Source organism: Notechis scutatus, chromosome 1, assembly GCF_049901735.1.
Source record: "Notechis scutatus isolate UNSWTSFEM ecotype Mainland chromosome 1, rNotScu1.2, whole genome shotgun sequence".
In the NCBI taxonomy this organism is placed as follows: Eukaryota; Metazoa; Chordata; class Lepidosauria; order Squamata; family Elapidae; genus Notechis; species Notechis scutatus.
The window spans coordinates 218,850,470-218,870,204 of NC_142009.1; positions in this window are offsets into that span (position 1 = coordinate 218,850,470).

Sequence of the window (19,735 nt, forward strand, 5' to 3'; positions counted from 1 at the left end):
TGCTTTTTCAACCTCAGCTGCTTTGTGCTGCACAGCTGAGGTTGAAAAAGCAGTAAAAAAAGGCATTTTTTAAAATGCTGCACCCCTGCGCACAGCGCCTATCAGCTGTCTGGGAGGCACAGCTTTCAGTTTATTACGCACACGCGCAAAATGTAAGTACCAAACCGGTAGTAATACTGGTTAAATCCCACCCCTGCCCTACATCCTTTTCAATTTCATGGTGCAAAATGGGCAGTGGTAGGGATTTTTTTGAAAACACGAGATCAAGTGATTTCAGGAAGCAGCATGTCCACAGAATTCATCTAATCCTATGCTTTCATGCCAAAATGTGTAGTTCCTGGTTACTATACAATTATAGTTATTTATACAATCATTGGCAACACTGTACTCATTAGGATTGCCAATCTTGTTAAGAATTACAGTACTAATCAAACATATTATTTCATTCTACATAGTTTTGATGTTCAAGGGGAACAAAGATCTCAGATATGTGGCTGAAGCCAATTAAGTAGAAAAACTTATGCATTTTCCTCAAATTAAGTGGATCCAATGGTTGCACACATCTATGCATTTATGTAGTACTCATTTTTGACATTTTGACATCGCATTTGTCACATAAGATTCAAAGGCAACATACAAAACATTTTACATTATTTTAAAAAAAACCAACGATCTGTCATTATGCACAGTTCATGTTAAAATTTACTTACAAAGGCAGACTGAGATGTCATGTAAATTAAGATACCTGAGTTAAAGCATGTTTTGATCTGTGCCAAGCTGGTTGTAAATTAGAAGCTAGGAATATCAATTTAAAAAGGCAAGGACTTCCTTAAAGCCCTAAAAAGAATTGAAGAAGCAGCAGCTATTACAGAAATCAACAGTTTCTGCATATATTTATTTAATATGTGCCCGCCTTTTTCCATCATGAAAGTCAAGATTGCCCAAGAGATAGGATTTCATGGCTATTTTCAAATCCATTGGTTCAGGAAAGGGGATATATTGTATGATATCTTTCATGTTTCAGGACAATCTAACAAGGGATTTTTTTTTTCAGCAACAAAACCATATTTTACTCCTGCACAGAAGCAGAATTTATTGAGTCATTTGTGGGAGGCGGGGGTAGAAGAGACCTGGCTTCTCATATATCACATCTTTCCAAAGCCAGTCTCCCCACTCTGTGTGTATGTATGTGTGAAGTCATGTCACATGAAAAGACATGCCCAGAAATCTGGAAGCTTCAAATTTTCCACTACTCCAAAGTTAAACATTGAATCTTTCCCTATCTTGACTCATCAAAATGTTCTGTAAAGTACGTGCAGAAAATATTTGGAAGACGCATGGTTACCTTGGGCTGTTTGAATTCTCTACCTTCTCTCTTGGAATGTCTCCTTTTCATAGAGACAGCCTTGAGTATAACATTTTCTTTAATCTTTATACCGGGGCCAAAAGTCATTGCTTATCCTCCCACATAGATCCTACAGACTTCTGCCTTCTCCCCACTTGTAAGCTGCTTATTAAATAAGTCACTCTTACATTTTCTGATAAATAAGTACCTTCTCATTTCTAAATCTCTCATTGGCCTTAAAGAAAACCTATTTAAAATAGAACTTCTGGAGTTTATATTTTATAGCCTGAGGAATATTAGCAGAATATTTGTTCATTCATTTCACACCCTCTATATTTCCTATGGATTTATTTAATGATTATTATGACTTTTGTAATCGATACTGGCAATCCAAATTAATATTTACAACAGTAAAGGTCAGTCAGGTCACAGAACTAATTAGCAGTTCTAGATACATGTTACCTAACAGCTAAGTGGAATCAAAGAAGTTTACTTTTTAGTCCACATTTCTTGTTAATAATAAGGTTTAGCTTGTTCAGTCTTCATTCTCTAAAAAGCAACATTGATTAACCAAATAATTATTTGAAAACTTTAATTGTTTGTCAGTATGCTTTGCTGCTGCAATTCTGCTCATCTTGTCTAAAATGTAACCAAAGTTTATAAAGCTTTTTCATCTTGTTTGATTCACATTGCTTTAGTCACTTATTTCTCCAAACATACAGCCTTACATGTTTAGACTACTTAGGACATGGCACCATACTACTACCAGTGAGCATGTGACTAAGAGGTGGCTGTGGAAAGATTACTCATAGTACAGAGAATGCAAATTGCTCCATGTGTGTATATGTGTCCATTTTAAAGACAATTGAGTTACCTGGAAGGGGAATCACTAACTTGGTAAATCAAACAGTCAACTCTAGTTTTATATTTAATCACTTGGTTAATTTTTATCTCACTTGGACTCATAGATCGAGATGCTGGACCAGTCTGGCAGCTGTTTGGGTTGCCTGAAAGTATTCTAGAATCTCCCAATCATAGAACTGAATTTAAAAGGCCATTTAGGCATCTAAATTGAAAGCTTGGTTTGGTGTAAGAATCTAAATTTAAATATCCCCAGCAGTGGTTAGAATGGTTAGAGTGCTGTACTACAGGCCACTTCTGCTGACTATCGTCTGTTGAAATCCCATCAGGCTCAAGATTGACTCAACCTTCCATCCTTCCGAGGTGGGTAAAATGAGGGCCCAGATTGTTGGGGGCAATATGCTGATTCTGTAAAAACCACTTAGAGAGGGCTGTAAAGCACTATAAAGCGGTATATAAGTCTCAGTGCTATTGCTATTAGGCTAGAAACTGTGAGACTCTGAGTTCTAGTCCTGTCTTAGGCACAAAGCCAGCTGGGTGATCTTGGGCTAGTCACTTTCTCTCAACTTAGGATAGAAGCAATGGCAAACCATTTCAATAAAATATTGCCAAGAAAGTTGCAGGGACTTGTCCAAGCAGTTGTTGACTATTGGACACAAATGCAAAACAAAACAAAACAGTGAGCTACTTTGCTCTGTTTGAACATATCCAATTAAGGGAAGCCCAGTTAGCTCACTGTCAAAACTGCTCCATTGGGAAGAAAAACTTTTCTAACATCCATTTGAAGGGAATCCCAACACATTTGATCGTTCCTTCAATACATTGTATTTTCCCCTGCTTTGCAAAATTTTATCAATGTTATTATCAATTTGTTTCATTTTGTTTTCAGTTTCAGCAGGTGGCAGCACCTGGCTGATCTTCTTTAGGTTCAAAAACTAAGCAGAGTTGATCCTGACCCATACTTAGGTTTAAAAGAAGAAAGAAAGAAACAGGAAGGAAGGAAGAAAGGAAGAAAGGGGTTAGAGAGAAAGAAAGAAAGAAAGAAAGAAAGAAAGAAAGAAAGAAAGAAAGAAAGAAAGAAAGAAAGAAAGAAAGAAAGAAAGAAAGAAAGAAAGAAAGGGATTAGAAAGAGAGAAAGAAAGAAGGAAGGAAGGAAGGAAGGAAGGATGGATGGAAGGAAGGAAAAAGGAAGAAAGGGGTTAGAAAGAGAGACAGAAAGAACGAAGGAAGGAAGGATGGAAGGAAGGGGTTATAAAGAGAGAAAGAAAGAAAGAAAGAAAGAAAGAAAGAAAGAAAGAAAGAAAGAAAGAAAGAAAGAAAGAAAGAAAGAAAGAAAGAAAGAAAGAAAAGAAAGAAAGAAAGAAGGAAAAAGGAAGAAAGGGGTTAGAAAGAGAGAAAGAAAGAAAGACTATTTGAAGTAATCAAGAATTAAATTAAACCAAAGGAGATTTTACTTTTGTTAATTCTTTTTAGTGATTACAAACTTCATAATCATCTATAGATTCTATACTGTCATTAACAAAATCTCATAACAGGTAGAGAATTTCTAAACAAGTTCCATTAATTAAATAATCATTAATCTAAATAGCTAAAGAACCATTTTTGGTTCATTAATCAATTCTATTTGTCATGTACATTCCTCTGCTGTGAACTTTAAAAACATTTTTCCCAGTTGCTTTTACTGTTGTTGTTTATTTGTAGATATTTTTAACCAGGGAAAGATTGCTAGTGTGTTATGCTTGGTATTTGTGTTTGTCTACTATGAAATCTGGTGGAGGCATACAGTACTGCCAAATTTGCTTTTATGAGAATTTTAGAAGATATTTTTTACTTCTCTCTTATTACAGAATTTCCTGGACCCTTTCTAGATCTTCAGCCTGTCCACTAAACTATATTCTCAATGATATATAACTACCCATCACTTTCCTACCACAATATTAAAGAACTTTAAATGTGACTCTTTTGTCAATGCAATGGAGTGTATTATGGTTGATCTCATAGTCAGCCAGATGTTTAGATTGGATTTGGCATTTTTGTCCACCTATCAAGTCCTTCCTAAGGACCTGGAATAGGCAGATGTTTCTTTCTTCAACTTTCCTGATCTTAGCCATTGCCAAGTCCTGTTATTATCTGCTTTGCCTGCTAGGTTTTTTTTAAAAACTCACTGACCATGTAAACATTTGCCTTGCCATGTCTCTTTTCTATTCTTTATTTGGTCTTCCTTTGTAGGCCAGTTTGATCTCTTCAGTATTCAATAAGACTTCATGGTGTGCTAGCTTCAGTGCATCTTCTTCACCTTCTGATTCTCTTCTTCTTCTTCTTCTTCTTCTTCTTCTTCTTCTTCTTCTTCTTCTTCTTCTTCTTCTTCTTCTTCTTCTTCTTCTTCTTCTTCTTCTTCTTCTTCTCTCTTCTTCTTCTTCTTCTTCTTCTTCTCCTCCTCCTCCTCCTCCTCCTCCTCCTCCTCCTCCTCCAAGTAACTGGTGCAAGTATTCTATGCCCACCTATTTTCTTTGGCAAGTAGAATCTGCTGCATGGATGAAGGGTATGATTCATGATTCTGATCTTCCTATTCAGGGTTTTGAGTTCTGCTTGAGTCCAGCCCATTATTCCAATTGGCAATTCCAATCTAATAACTGGAATTGCCCAGGTGTCAATAGTCTTTATGGTATTTCTGCCTTTGAGTTTAGACTTTAAGTCTTCTTCACTCTCACGATGTATTCACTTCTAACCTTCTTTTTGACTTCAGGGTGCTTGATGTTCTCAGCTTAAAGGAGACCAGGTAGTTGTAGTGACCTTCTTCATCTAGACTCTGGGAACTGGATTTCTGGAAGGAAGCAGGTAGGGGAGAAGATTGAAATCCTCATCAGTTTATTTTATTTTATTTATTTATTTATTTATTTATTTATTTATTTATTTATTTATTTATTTGATTTGCCAATTGTTTACAAGATAATAAGTATAAGTGTATACATAGTTGTGAATACATGAAATGGGTACATATAAGAAAAATAAAAGAAGAATAAGAGAAACAATAGGACAGGGACGGTAGGCACGTTGGTGCGCTTATGCACGCCCTACAGACCTCTTAGGAAAGGGGTGAGGTCAATAGTAGACAGTCTAAGGTTAAAGTTTTTGGGGTTTGGGGAAGAGACTACAGAGTCGGGTAGAGTATTCCAGACATTGACCACTCTATTGCTGAAGTCGTATTTCCTGCAATCAAGTTTGGTGCGGTTAACTTTGAGTTTGTATCTATTGTGTGCTCTCTTGTGTTGTTATGGTTGAAGCTGAAGTATTTGTTCTGATTAAGTTGATTAATCAGATAGTTCTGATTAAGCAATGATCTACTGTGAAAAATCAGGTGGGCACTTATAGACTTGCATACCAATGACTTCACTGAGGTTGGGCAAAGGAGCAAGTGCCTCCCTAATTCCTCAGAAAGCAGTGGGAACCATATTTGCATTTCTGTCATTGTTCTCTGCCTATCACCAACTCCTACTCTATTGTACTTCCAGAGATTGTGAAGAAAATTGAGGAGGAACCCACCCAGACCCAAATTCAGCTTTCAAAAATCTCATGTTTACGAATGCTACATGATTTTATTTTATTTTTGTCAGGGGACAGCAGTTTGCCCATATAACATACCCTCATTTGTATATTGTACAACTTCTCTATCAAAGTTTCTTTTAAAAAAATATTTAATCAAGTAGGCTAATCCATTTCTTTACAACTTGATTTGAAAAAGGAAATAAGTAGATTTTTTTTCCTCCTGATACTTTTATCTGGCAAGTATTTGAATAATTAAAGGCAAAATAAAATCTTGAAAAGCTAAGCAGGGTTAGGCCTATTTAGCATGTAGATGGGCAGGGTCACAACTGCAGGATGGAATAATGGCTTCAAAAAGACAGAAATATATATAATAATAGAAAGAGTTATTCAACAAGTGACTTAAGGCCACTAGTAGTTGATAAAATGAACACCATAAATAAAAGCAACATTTCATGGAGAAGAGGAAAAACTGGAGAAAGCAAACCAATACTGTATCAAAATAGGATCACCCCATATCCAGGAGGCCCTATGCTTGAGAAAAAAGGCAGGTCTTTAATGTCATACAAAAGCCAACAAGGCAGGACAGGAGGGGGCCTGTTCAAAGAGCAGGTCCATGATTTCCTGGTGCCATTAGACAGTAAATAGAAGACTCAGAGTATTCCCACCTAGCAGATCCCATGGGATGAGCAGAAGTGCTTGGAGACAGGTACTGTAGTCTCACAAATAATAAAGCATGGGCCATTAGGGGCTTTGCAGATGATAATCAGCACCTTGAATTGCACCCAGAAGTCTACTGGCAACCAATTTAGCTCATGAAATAGAGGTGCTACATAGGTGAATTAACCACCTATGCTATTTACATTCTGAGCAGCCATTGGAGGAGGCAGGGGCTTGCCAGCACTGCAGGCAATCAGAGCTGCAGCTGAGGCTGATACAAGAATAAGAGACCAATTATCCTCTCTGGAAAATGGTTGATGATTACAAAGAGAAGATTATGGGAAAACAGAAATTATGAGGCAGAGGGCCAGATATAAACACATTTATAACCACTGTTAAGATGAACAGAAACCACTTCTCTTTCATCTTTCATCTTTTTTCTTTTTTTCTCTTTTCTTTCTTTTTCTTATTTTCTTTATCTATTCAATATTTTTCTTTATTTTCCTTATTTCTTCTCTAAAATTTGTATTAAAAATCTTATTAAATATTTCTTTAATGAAAATTATTTTAAAGAAAGTTGAAAAACAGCTGCTTTGACTCAAAGCTAGAAGATGAAGGTGCAGGATGCATCGGTTATGGGCTCAGACTGGAAAAGAATAACAGCAGCCATTCCTGAAGCCAGGAAACAGAGAATGACCCAAAGATATGGATCTATCCTGAAAGCATGAAAATATGGCTTTCAATATGTGAAGAAGATGCTAATCTGAACAAACCATAAATTGATCCATTTGTATTAGAAACTGGACAAATTACTCCCCCCCTCCCATTTCTTTGCTTCCAGGTTAGTGCTAAGAGCAGGATATTACTGGGTGAATAATTAAATATTACTTGGCCTTGATTAAGATAATGAACCATTTTCCTACTAATGTCCCCAATTGAATTATCATGTCTGTTGCAAAACTGTAAATGTTTATTAAATCAAGTATAATGAAGAACCTCCTTTCAAATTATTGCTACAAAGTGCCAGGCATCTGTAGGAACCTCAAGCATTTCCTCATTCTGGATAACAGATGACTTTCTGCATCTTTTTCTAAGTTAATGCAGTAAAAAAGAATGCAAGAAAGGGAAAAATAAACAACTATCCTCTGAAGAATATTAGATATTATCTCATCCTCCAGCACCATAATATATAGAAGGCAATGCATAAAAGCCTAATACAGCAAAAAGTGTTTCACACCTGATTATAGAAGAAATTAGAAGCAAATATCATTCTATTTACATTATGGCCAAAACACAATATTGGGAGCAAATCTGAAATAATTTGAGAAACAGACATCAATTCCTTTCCCTTCTCTCCCCGTATTCTATTTATTCCTACATATAAAAAGGAGAGGGAGGGAGAGAGAGAGAGGGAGAGATTCTCTTTGCAATTAAAAGTGTTTTGCATTCTCTCCAAAGAAATGAGAGAATTGTTATTGTCTCATTCATTGGCTCTGCTTTCTCTCTCTCTCTCTCTCTCTCTCTCTCTCTCTCTCTCTCTCTCTCTCTCTCTCTCTCATTCTCTCTCTCAACTAGGTTAAATCCAAGAAAGGCAAGTGGTTGATGAAAAGAAGCCAAGAAAAACTGAATGCCCAGGATACTTGTTCAGAATACTGTACTAAGATGTAACACTACTGTGGATTATCAAGGTATCCACAGTCCATTTATGATGTGATTCAAGGATACTGGAAGATGGTAAGAAGAAAAGTCAATGGGAGCCTCGTCTTCATATCAAGTAAATGAAAAATAGGTGACTTTTTATTAGTTGGCAATAAAATCAAAGGTGTCTCCCTAAAATCAGGAATTTAGAAATAGTTGTGCTACTGCCTTTCTCAAGACAACTTTTCTTAACTTCCCAGTGTAATCTACAGCTCTGGAATCTCCTGATGGTCTCTTGTTCAAGCAGCAATTAGATCCATTCCTGCTTAACTTTTCTGAGATCAGCCAAAGTGGGTTGGGTCCTGACATCTACTGTGGTAATAGATTTATAAATGTTTCTGATAATAAATCTATCAAGTTCAAGGCATATGTCATGTATTCTTGTAATATTATTGTGGTTTGTTGCACAATCAGCCAGATGTTCAGCTGCTATAAATTTTCTATGACTTCTACCCACTTGATTTGGCATTTTTATCCTCCTATTGAGTCCTTCCCAAGGACTGATATAGGCAGATGTTCTTTGATGGTGTTGAAGATACCATTGTAGGATGTAAGCTGTTCCAGGCAGAGTTGCTCTTTGCTATTGACTGATGGTGAATTTGTCAATGGCAGTGGTGTTCAAGTGGTTCCCCAGTTATTTTGGGATCCAAGGTACCTATTACTATTGCTTTCTTTTTCCACAGTTCTATTTCTATTTGCAAGTCTTTGTAATTTGTTATGTGGTTCTTTCTTTTCTATTCTGCTGGCTCCAGATACTGCAACCTCACCTATCCAGACATTTTTATCTTTCTTATTGAAAATTATGGGGTGTATTATGGCAGGCACTTGCCTGTTTGAAATGCAAAGTCCCAGAGCATTTTAGCTTCTTTATTTTCAATTACTTTTTCTATTTTATAGTCCAACCAATTCTTGCTTGCAAGCAAATAATATTTCTTGCAAATCTTTGGATATTCTTCCAATATCTTTTTTCTTCTTCTTCAAGTGTCTGATATTCTTGCAACATTCCATGCCCACCTATTATTTTTATTATCTTTATTATTTTTAAAATAGGAAAATATGTATTGCATTATCCATCCAGGCTATGGTTAATTATTTTGCTCTATATCCATTCAGATTGATGGGGAACCATTTACATAATTGAAGTTTTAGCAAGGTAAATAATATCAGTGGTCTGAAACTGCCTTCCATTCAATTTCAATTAAATTCAGAATAGTGCTGGAATGGACCTTGAAGGTTTTCTAGTCCAACCCTCTGCTCAAACAGGAGACCCTATACCATTTCAGATAAGTGGCCGTCTGTCCAGCCTCTCCTTAAAAGCCTCCAGTGATGAAGCACCCACAACATCTGAAGGCCAGCTCTTCCACTGGTTAATTGTTCTCACTGTTAGGAAGTTTCTCCTTAATCCCAAGTTGCTTTTCTTCTTGAGTAGTTTCCATCAATTGTTACTTGCCCTGCCCTCTAGTGCTTTGGAAAATAAGTTGACCCCCCCTCCCCAGTTCTTTGTGGCATCCCCTCCAATACTGGAATACTGCCATCATGTCACCTCTATCCTTCTTTTCTCTAGATTAGCCAAACCCAAATCCAGCAACTGTTCTTCATACATTTTTGTCTCCAGGCCTTTAATCATCTTAGTTGTTCTTCTCTGAACTTTTTCCAAAGCCTCAACATCTTTTTTGTAACCTGGTGACCAAAACTGGATGCAGTATTCCAGGTGTAGTCTTACTAAGTCTTTATGAAGCAGTACTAATACTTCACCTGGTTTTGATTCTGTGCCTCTGTTTATACAACCAAGGATTATATTAGCTTTTTTGGCTGCTGCCATACACTGCTGATTCATGTTTAAATGATCGTCCACTAGGACTCCAAGGTCCCTCTCACAGTTATTGTTTTTGTTTGGTTTTTATTCTTTTAGCACACTTTTATCATAATTCTACAATAAAGGTAAAGTCTCACTCAAGTTGAACTTAACCTTTTTACTAGATGGAATTTACTTTCTGGATGTATTTTTTTATTTTTCTGTCCACTCGATTCATATGTCCATGTCCTCTCTTGCTATTAATCTCTCTCTGCATATATATGCACATATACTTAAAACAAACACGGTTGGTGCCATTAATCACCAAGCTAAAATCTTTCTTTGTATATAGGTGTATATAGGTTTGTGTGTGCATGTGTGATAGAGAAAAATGTATGAAAATGATAAAAGGTAGAATGATGGTTTAACTACCAGTTAAATGTATACTAATACAATAAAGAGTGATAAATATGGCAATAACCCCCATGTTTACATTAAATGTACACTGAGTTATGATGAATTAATCCTAGGATAGGTCAAAGCAACATCTCTTTTTAAAAAACGCTCCTCAGATATTTCCACCTGCATTGCTCTTACATTTTTCTGACATGTTTTTTTCACAAAAAGAAAAAGGTTAGAAACAGCACTGAGGACACAGAGAGATTTACGATGGATGACATGAACACATGGACTTCTCATAAAATGTGAATGATTGAGCCATAGCAATCTCACAATAAATCTTCATCTGAAAGAAGCTCTGGTGAGACCTCATCAAGCTGGTAGGATTATTGCAAAAGTAAGGGTGAGGAAAAGAAAGAGAAAGATTCATTTAAAATCACATTGGATACAGATTTTTGAAGGAAAATGTCATCTTGCTTCCCCATCCTATTAAATTCTGCTGTGACTACTGCCTTTCTGCATGCTTAAAGAAAGTTGACTTTTTTTAAAGGTGGAAACTCTGGATTAAAAAGCAAAGCAAATATTACCTGATAAAGACAGAACAATTCCCTTATTTTATTGCCCTATTTTTCATCTCTTAGAGGTAAGCACTGGAATTTATTCCAGGTTTTGAATAGGCCCTTGAGTGAATTCTAACGATATCTCTGTACAAATCTCTAAACTGGCCTTCAGAAATGTGCCGATTCTGTAGAGCACGGGTGTCAAACTTGTCACGTTGCTGTCATGTGACATGTTGTGATGTTTTCCCATGCATGGAGCTGTGGTGGGTGTGGCCTGTGCATGACGCATCTGGGCCGCAGGCCACCAGTTTGACACCCTTGTGTGTAGAGGCACACTTTTCAAAGGTTTAAGTGAGAACATAGATTTTTAAGGTCACATTATCTTGCAATCAGGTCAAGTGGTCCTTTCAGGATCTTATTCGGCTGTTTACTTTTTCAGAGATCACTTTTTTTTCCCTTTCAGTCCTCCATTTCAGGTTTCATAAAATGTAAGCATTTGCATTTGCATTGGCAGATCTTTTTTTTTTTTTTTAACAAGGAAACCTTTCAACAGCTTAGCAAATATTGGCTTTCTACCAACAATTCATCTCCCCTCCTTCCTATGAAATCATTATTTTCCTCTTTTCTTTACCAATCTTTTTTTTCTTTCTTTTTTTTCTATTCCCACCTACTACTTTGAGGTTGCCAAGTCATCATCGCCTACCACGGATCACAGCAATTTAATGCATCTCTTATCTTCCCTCCATTATTTCAGCAAAGACATGTTGACTTCTGAGATACATTATTTTTAAAGCAAGCTTTTTGTGGCTTTTATCTGTAGCAGGCTCATCTATTGTCACGTCAAGCCTTTTCTCTTGCATTCAGAAATATCACAAAGCAAAGGGAGACCTGAAAATGGGAATTAAAAACCTGGATAAGGAAACTTAAGAAGTCTCCCTGCTTGCAAAGGTTTAAGGGAAGACTGGGTAGAGCAAATCAAAGCAAGGGCGGATCAGCGTAATGACAAAAATGTAGCCCAAAGTGCAATAATTGATCAGGCCAAAAACTCTGACTTTAGAACAGGGATGGTGGGCGTTCTGCATTTTTGGCCCAATTTCAATAGGGCTCAGTGTGGGATTTGATTCCAAAAAGGTATTTAGCAAGGCATGGGAGCACAGATGGAGTATGTGTCTGAAATTTCAGCTGCATCTTTTTCCAGGATCACATAGTGGCTGCCAAGGGCAGTAAACCTGGTAGAAGATGCAGCTGCTTTAAAGCAGGGGTGGGATTCTACCAGTTCTTTTTTTTTTAAAAAAAAGTTTTATTGTTTTTTTAAGACAAACATAAACACAACATAAAAACATCAAACCATCTTCCATATATGTACATACAGTGTGTCAGTTGGTTTACAAATTGTTTTGTGCTTCCACTTCGTAGTCTTCAATTAGAATTACATTGTATATGTTCTCATATTGTCAATCAAATATTCCTATATACATTAAATCATTGTTAATCGATTATTTGACTATACTATTATTCATTCATGTTTTACAAAATAATCCATATTTTACTTAATTTAGTTTATGGCAGTTCATATTTCCATCTCAAATCTATCCTATAATCATTTTGTAGATATAATAAAAATACATCTTTATATATTCATTATGTTCTAAAAATCTACATATTTCATTACCATTTTTATTGTCTAACCATTGATAGAATAGATCCCAAATTTTATAAAATTGTTTATCTTCTTGTTCTCTGATTTCAAATGTCAATCTACTCATTTCAGCACATTCCATTATTTTCTAAATAACTTCCTCCTGTGTTGGTATTTTCTCATTTTTCCAGTTTTTAGCAAATACGATTCTAGCCGCTGTTAATACATTTACAATCAAATATTTTAATTCTTTACTATATATTTCAGGTAAAATTCCCAATAAAAATATCTCTGGTTTCAAGTCTATATGCTTTTTTGTTATTTTTTCCAACCATGTGTGGATTTTGGTCCAATATTTTTTGGCATCCACGCACGTACACCACATATGGTAATATGAGCCAGGTATCTGATGACATTTCCAATATTTTTCAGACTTGTTCTTGAACATTCTTGCTATTCTTGTTGAGGAAAAATGCCACCTGTAAAACATCTTATACAAATTTTCTTTATATGCTGTTGACATTGTCATTTTAAAATTTTGAGACCACAATTTTTGCCATTTCTCTAAATCAATCCCATATCCAAAATTCTTCCCCCAAGCAATCATTGTTTCTTTAACTTGTTCTTCTTCTAGTTTAATTTCTAATAAATATCCATACAGTTTTTTAATCACCTTTTCATCAGTACCTGTCAAAATCTTATCTAAATCAGTCAATTTATCATACAAACCTTCTGCTTTAGAATCTTTATCATACCTAGAATGTATTTGCACATATGAAAACCAATTCATCTTTATACTGTGTTCCTCTAGTTTTTGCATAGATTTAAGTTCACCCTTTTCATTCAATATTTCACCATATCTAACTGTTTGTTCCTTTTTGTATATTAAAGAATAAGAAAATGCTTCAATAGTCGATAGCCAGATCGGAATTTTCAAATAACATTGCCTTTTAGTCTTCTCCCAATTTAACCACAGAGACTCCCGTATATAATGTCTTCTAAAATACCCCTGCGTTTTAGTTCCTTTATACCATAGAAAAGCATGCCACCCCAACAACAGATCATGTCCTTCTAGTGTCAACAATCTAGCATTTCTTAATGTTATCCATTCCTTGACCGACATCAAATTTGTAGCTTGGTAGTACAGCTCCCAATTAGGCAAACCAAATCCTCCTCTTATTCTAGCATCTTGCAAACATTTTAATTTTATTCTCGCTTTCTTACCTTGCCATATATATTTGAACACGATTTTATTTAAACCTTCAAAATAGTCTTTTCCAAGCCTAATTGGAATTGTTTGGAACAAATATAAAATTCTGGGTAATATATTCATCTTGATTGTTGATATTCTCCCTATTAATGACAGTTGTAAATTTTCCCATTTCGCCAAATCTAGCGCTATCTGCTGCTTAAGTTTAATACAGTTATTCTCTTTTAGTGTACTACATCTTGCTGTCAAATGTATCCCCAAGTACTTGATCTTATTTGTGACCTGAATTTTCAATACATCCGCCAATTCTTCCTTTTGTCTTGATAACATATTCTTTATCAAAATCTTTGTTTTGTCTTTATTTATTTTCAAACCAGCCACCTTCCCATATACATCTATCTTTTCTATCAATTTTGATGCTGTTTCTAGTGGGTCTTCTAAGATAAAAACCAGATGATCTGCAAATGCTTGCAACTTAAATTCTTCCTTTTTAATTTTCATCCCTTTTATATCCTTTTCTTCTCTAATATTTCTGTTTAGCACTTCCAAGGTTAACACAAACAACAAAGGTGACAGTGGGCACCCTTGTCTTGTTCCTTTTCTTATATCGATAGAGTCTGTCAGTTCTCCCTCTATCATTACCTTTGCCATTTGGTTATGATATATAGCTTCTATTGCTTGGATGAATTTTTTACCAAAGCCCATCTGTTCCATCTGTAATAACATGAATCACCAATTCACATTGTCAAATGCCTTCTGTGCAACTAAAAATATCAAAGCCATTTGTTTTTCAGGGTGTGCCTCGTAGTATTCCAAAGTGTCCAAGATTACTCTCATATTGTTTTTAATTTGTCTCTTTGGCAGAAATCCATTTTGATCAGGATGAATAAAATTATTTAGGTATTTTTTAAGTCTTTCTGCCAATATTGAAGCAAAAATTTTATAATCTGCGTTTAGTAGGGAAATAGGTCTATAGTTCTTGATTTGTAATGGGTTGGCCTCCTCTTTTGGGACAAGTGTAATATAAGCTTCTGACCATGATTTAGGTATCTTCTTCTTTAACATAACTTCATTCATAACTTCTAGCAATGGAAGATTTAACGATTCTTGTAGTGTTTTTTAAAATTCCGCCGGAAGTCCATCTGGGCCTGGTGCCTTTCCATTGTTTTGCTTCTTAAGTGCTTCAATTAAGTCCATCATCGTTATAGTGCTTTCTAACATTCTTTCAATCTCTTTAGGTATCTGGGGTAGATTAGCATTCTGTAAGTACTGTTTAACTCTTTCATCGTCAATATTCTCTTGTGTGTATAATTTCCCATAATAGTCTTGTATAATTTCCTTCTTCTCTTTACTTCCATAGCAAATTTGGCCTTGATCATTTATTAATTGTAATATTTTCCTTGATTCTTTCTCCTTTCTCAGTTTATATGCTAACTATCTACCTGGTTTATTTGCCTATTCAAAGTAGTTCTGTTTCGCACCTCTGATTTTCTGTGCTAATTCTTCTTTTTCCATTAATCCCATTTTATGTTTAATTATATCCATTTTTAACTTAATGTCCTTTTTCTGTGGCATTTTCTGTAACTCTTTTTCAAGTCCTTTATACTCATCCTCTAATATCTTAGAGGCTAGTCTTTTCGTGGTATTTCTTTTCCTTGTATAGTCTATTATCAAGTGTCTGGCATATGCCTTCATTGTATCCCATACGTTCTGCATTGATGTGTCTTCTTTTTTATTTTCTTTAAAGAAAAAAGTCAGTTCTTTCTCCATTCTCTGTATGAAGTCTTTTCTTTTAGTATAGTATTATTTAACGTCCATCTAGATCTTCTTCTTTGTCCTTTCCATTTAATTGTCATTGGATTATGATCTGCCCAAGTACTTGTTTCAATATTTATTTCTTGGATATTAGCTAACAATTCTGTTGACATCCATATCATATCTATTCTGGACCATGATAAATGCCTGTTTGAATAGAAGGTGTATTGTTTAGTCTTAGCATTTCTTTCTCTCCATGTATCTTTTAAATTTATTTCATCTATCATTTTAAAAAAGGATTTAGGGAGAGTCTTTCTGTCTTGCTTTGTTGTTTTCTGTGTTGTATAGTCCAATTTATTGTCTACAATTCCATTAAAGTCTCCCATCATAACTATATTAGCATAGTCCAGTTCAATTATTTTCATATGTAGTTTTCTATAAAAGTATTCTTGGTTGTCGTTCAGGGCGATTCTACCGGTTCTGTCCAGCTGTATAGAACTGGTAGTTCTGAAGAGCAGCAGACACATAACCAGTTCTGTGTCTGCTGCTGTTTTGGCTCACCTGCCCGCCTGGGCTCTTACCTGTCCTTTATTTCCTACTTTTTCAACTGCAGCTGCTTTGCGCGGCATAGCTGCGGTTGAAAAAGCAGGTAATTTAGGGCTTTTCCAACCGCTGCGCACTTGCACGCAGTGCTGCTCTGCTGTCCGGGCAGCTCAACAGGTTGTAAAATGCACTCGCGTGACTCACACAACTCGTGCAACTCACACATGCGCGCGCAATGCAGAGCAACAGAACCAGTAATTATACCAGTCGGATCCCATCCCTGCTTTAAAGAGTTAACAGACAGATGCTACTTTAATCCCACTGCATGTTCTGAAATACCTGTTCACAATTCTTTTAGAGAATGTTGTGTCAACAACAGTTTGCTGCAGCCAACTTAGCACAGCTAAATAGCTGTGGCTGACTCGCCGCAGGCCAACTCGCCATGGCCAACTTGCCGTGGGACAAGTGTTACACTAATATGGAAGAAATAGTCAGGTAGAATTATTAAAGAAAGGATGCCAAAGGAGGGAAAAAATAAAATTTGAATGACAAAAATTACAATATTTTTAAAAATGTTTTAAATAATTAAAGCAAATTGTTGAATTGTCCTGTAGCAAGTTGGCCACAGCAAACTGGCTGTGGTGAGTTGACCGTTGCAAGTTAGTCATAGTGAGTTGACTGTGGCAAGTTGTCCCATTCTGTGTCCAGCCTTAGTTCAGCTCATTCGTGGGTTTGTGTTCTTCACTTAGCAGCCCAGACAGGAAGGTGAACACCATCCCCGCTTTTCCCTTATCCAAAAAGGTGGGCTTAGAATCTCAATGCTGCCTTTGCATTTGATTGCAGAGAACCATAAATTTTTCTGGGTCAATAACTATAGCACTTAGACTTATATGCACCACTTCATAGTGCTTTACAGGCCTCTCTAAGCTGTTTACAGAGTCAGCATATTTCCCCCAACAATCTGGGTCCTCATTTTTCCCACCTTGGAAGGATGGAAGGCTGAGTCAATCTTGAGCCGGTCAGGATTGAACTCCTGGCAGAGTTAGCCTGTAATACTGCATTCTAACCACTGCACCACCACGGCTCTTAACTATGCGTACTCATACAATGTATTATTTTTAATGTCAGCAAAACTGCATAAAATATGCAGTGCTTGAATGGTATTTCTAGTCACCAAAGATTATCTGTGATTATCTAATGAACACACATGGTATCCACTGAGTTACTTTCCAGATAATGTCCAAGCTATAAAATATTTGTTATTCAGTATGGAGGAATTAAATTCACTTCTTCCCAGTAAAATATTAGGGTTTTTTCTCCAGTCTGGGTATTAGAGAAAAAGCACAAGACACAAACATCTGGATCTGAGCTGTATGTGGTAACAAAGTGATTACATTTCTACAACTATTACTAGCATGTCATGCAAAGACAACACTGCATGAAAGGTTTATGTATGCACATCTTGAGTAAAGTATGTGCAACCTATTGATCAATTCCAGAAGGCTAAGGAGGCTACTCTGATGAGCAAGTAGAAAAAGATCTTGAGTACCTTAAAGATTAAAGGCTCCATTATTATGCCATAAACTTACCACTCACTTCATCAGCCCTGCTTTGTTACTGTGAGTATTTGCTGATGGCTTGAGCACAACGCAGAAGCCACAATGTGCTGTTTTCAGCAGAAGAGAAAAGACAGTTGCTTGTCTTCCCTAATGTGAAAATCTGTTGCCTAAGCAAATCTGCTTCATTTTAAAAAAAAAAAAATTATTATTAATTTTTTTTTGGAAATGCAGCTTTTGGCCACAATAGGTTCCATCTGCTTCTCTGAGTCATGTTGTTCTTTTTTATGAAATGATTAAAAAAAATCCTTTATGAATCTTTTGGGGAATGTTCTCAAATGTTTGTGCTTCCAATGATGTTTCATACTTCACTGGCAGAGGGTAGCTCAGGCAGAGGGTAGTGGGGTAGGCAGCATCAGCTCGGCCCATCTTGTTGAAAGGTGGCATCTTTAAAATCAAATCTAAAGAGTAAAGAATATTTCAACTCCAAGGTGGCAAGGGATTCTCATTTCCTTCCTTCTTATTCTGTGACAAGAAGTTGGCATGACGTCTCCCTAGCAGTAATGTCCACTGTTGTGTTTGGCGATCGGAAGAACTGCTCAGAGCCTGGATCTGCTCAACTCTTTAGTGCATGGTGAGTATAGCAACAAGGTAACTGAACAAGCACGCTCCCTGCTGGTGGGGATCCTAATTATATTGGCTGCCTGACCCGCTATTGTCCAATGGCTACAACTAAAACTCCCGTGCTGCTTTGTTACAGGTTACTATGCGTTCGCACCTGCACAGACACAACATCCACCTTCCGGAATCAATACAGAGGTGGTATTCAGCAGGTTCTGACCAGTTCTGGAGAACCAGTAGCGGAAATCTTGAGTAGTTTGGAGAACCGGCAAATACCACCTCTGGCTGGAGATTTTACAGTATCCTTCCCCTGCCACGCCCACCAAGCCACGCCCACAGAATTGGTAGTAGACAAATTTGAATTCCCACCACGGAATGTCAACCAAGAACATGACTTTCCAAATGCATAGGATTGGAAATACTTTCAGCTTCCTTTCCCCCTTCTGAGGCTTTTTCCACTGACTATTTTAAAGTACACATGTCATAGGTTGCAGGTCACATTTTAAGTAAGTAGGTCTTGAGGAATTTTTTTTTTTTTTTTTGGAGTGGGCAAGGCATCCACATCCAACCACAACACAATTGAGGAGAATATTTGTAGTTCAGAGTTGAAATGAGGGGTCCTGAGTGCTCTCTGAGCTTGCTTGTTTTCTTGCAGACGTTTCGTTACCCTAACTAGGTAACATCATCAGTGCTAGTAAGGAGTGGAGTCTGCTCTCAAGCACTGATAATGTTACCTAGTTAGGGTAATGAAACGTCTGCAAGAAAACAAGCTCAGAGAGTACCAAGGAACCCTCTTAAGACAATTGATAGAAAAGAGTTGTAAAGATGTTCTTTCTATACCTTAAAAAAAATAAGCTTGAGTGAGGGGTTGGACTAGATGACCTACAAGATATCTTCCAACTCTGTTCATCTGTTATCTGTTAATGCGTCTAGTATGATGTCAGTTCATATTTTCTAACATTTTGGTACATAACTGGAGGACTGAAGCGATAATATTGCTGTCAAACTCCAGGGAATGCCTTAGAGGTAGAAATATTTCAATATCACCAAAATGTGCGTTGCGATTATAGGATCATTCATCCAGGAAATGCTCATGTGTCTGAGAATTTGCCTCAGAATCTATAGGACAACACCACATTTGAAGTGAAATTGACCTGCATAGAAATTGCTTATAGAGTTGTTATTCTGTTAAGGGGTGGCACAACTTTGAGGGAAATATTTCAGCTGCGCAGAGCAATGGAAGTGGAATGGCTTGGACCTTGATGTCAGCACACTTGGAAATATCAGAAATTCTCAAGGGCAGATGGGTTCTTTTTCTTGCTAGGAGCCAGGGAAACATGTTCCAGCATGGAATTCAACTGGGGAGCTTACAATTTTTTCTTGTGTAGTTTATGATAAACAGCAGCCCTTGGAAAACAGCTCTTCCTCTGTGGGAAATACCTCTTGAATCTTGATTGTGCAAACAAATTCTTTCTGGGAATCAAGTTCTTTATCCGAGACACATGACTTTCTTAATGCACGTTAAGGATAGTTAATGTTATTGTGAACTC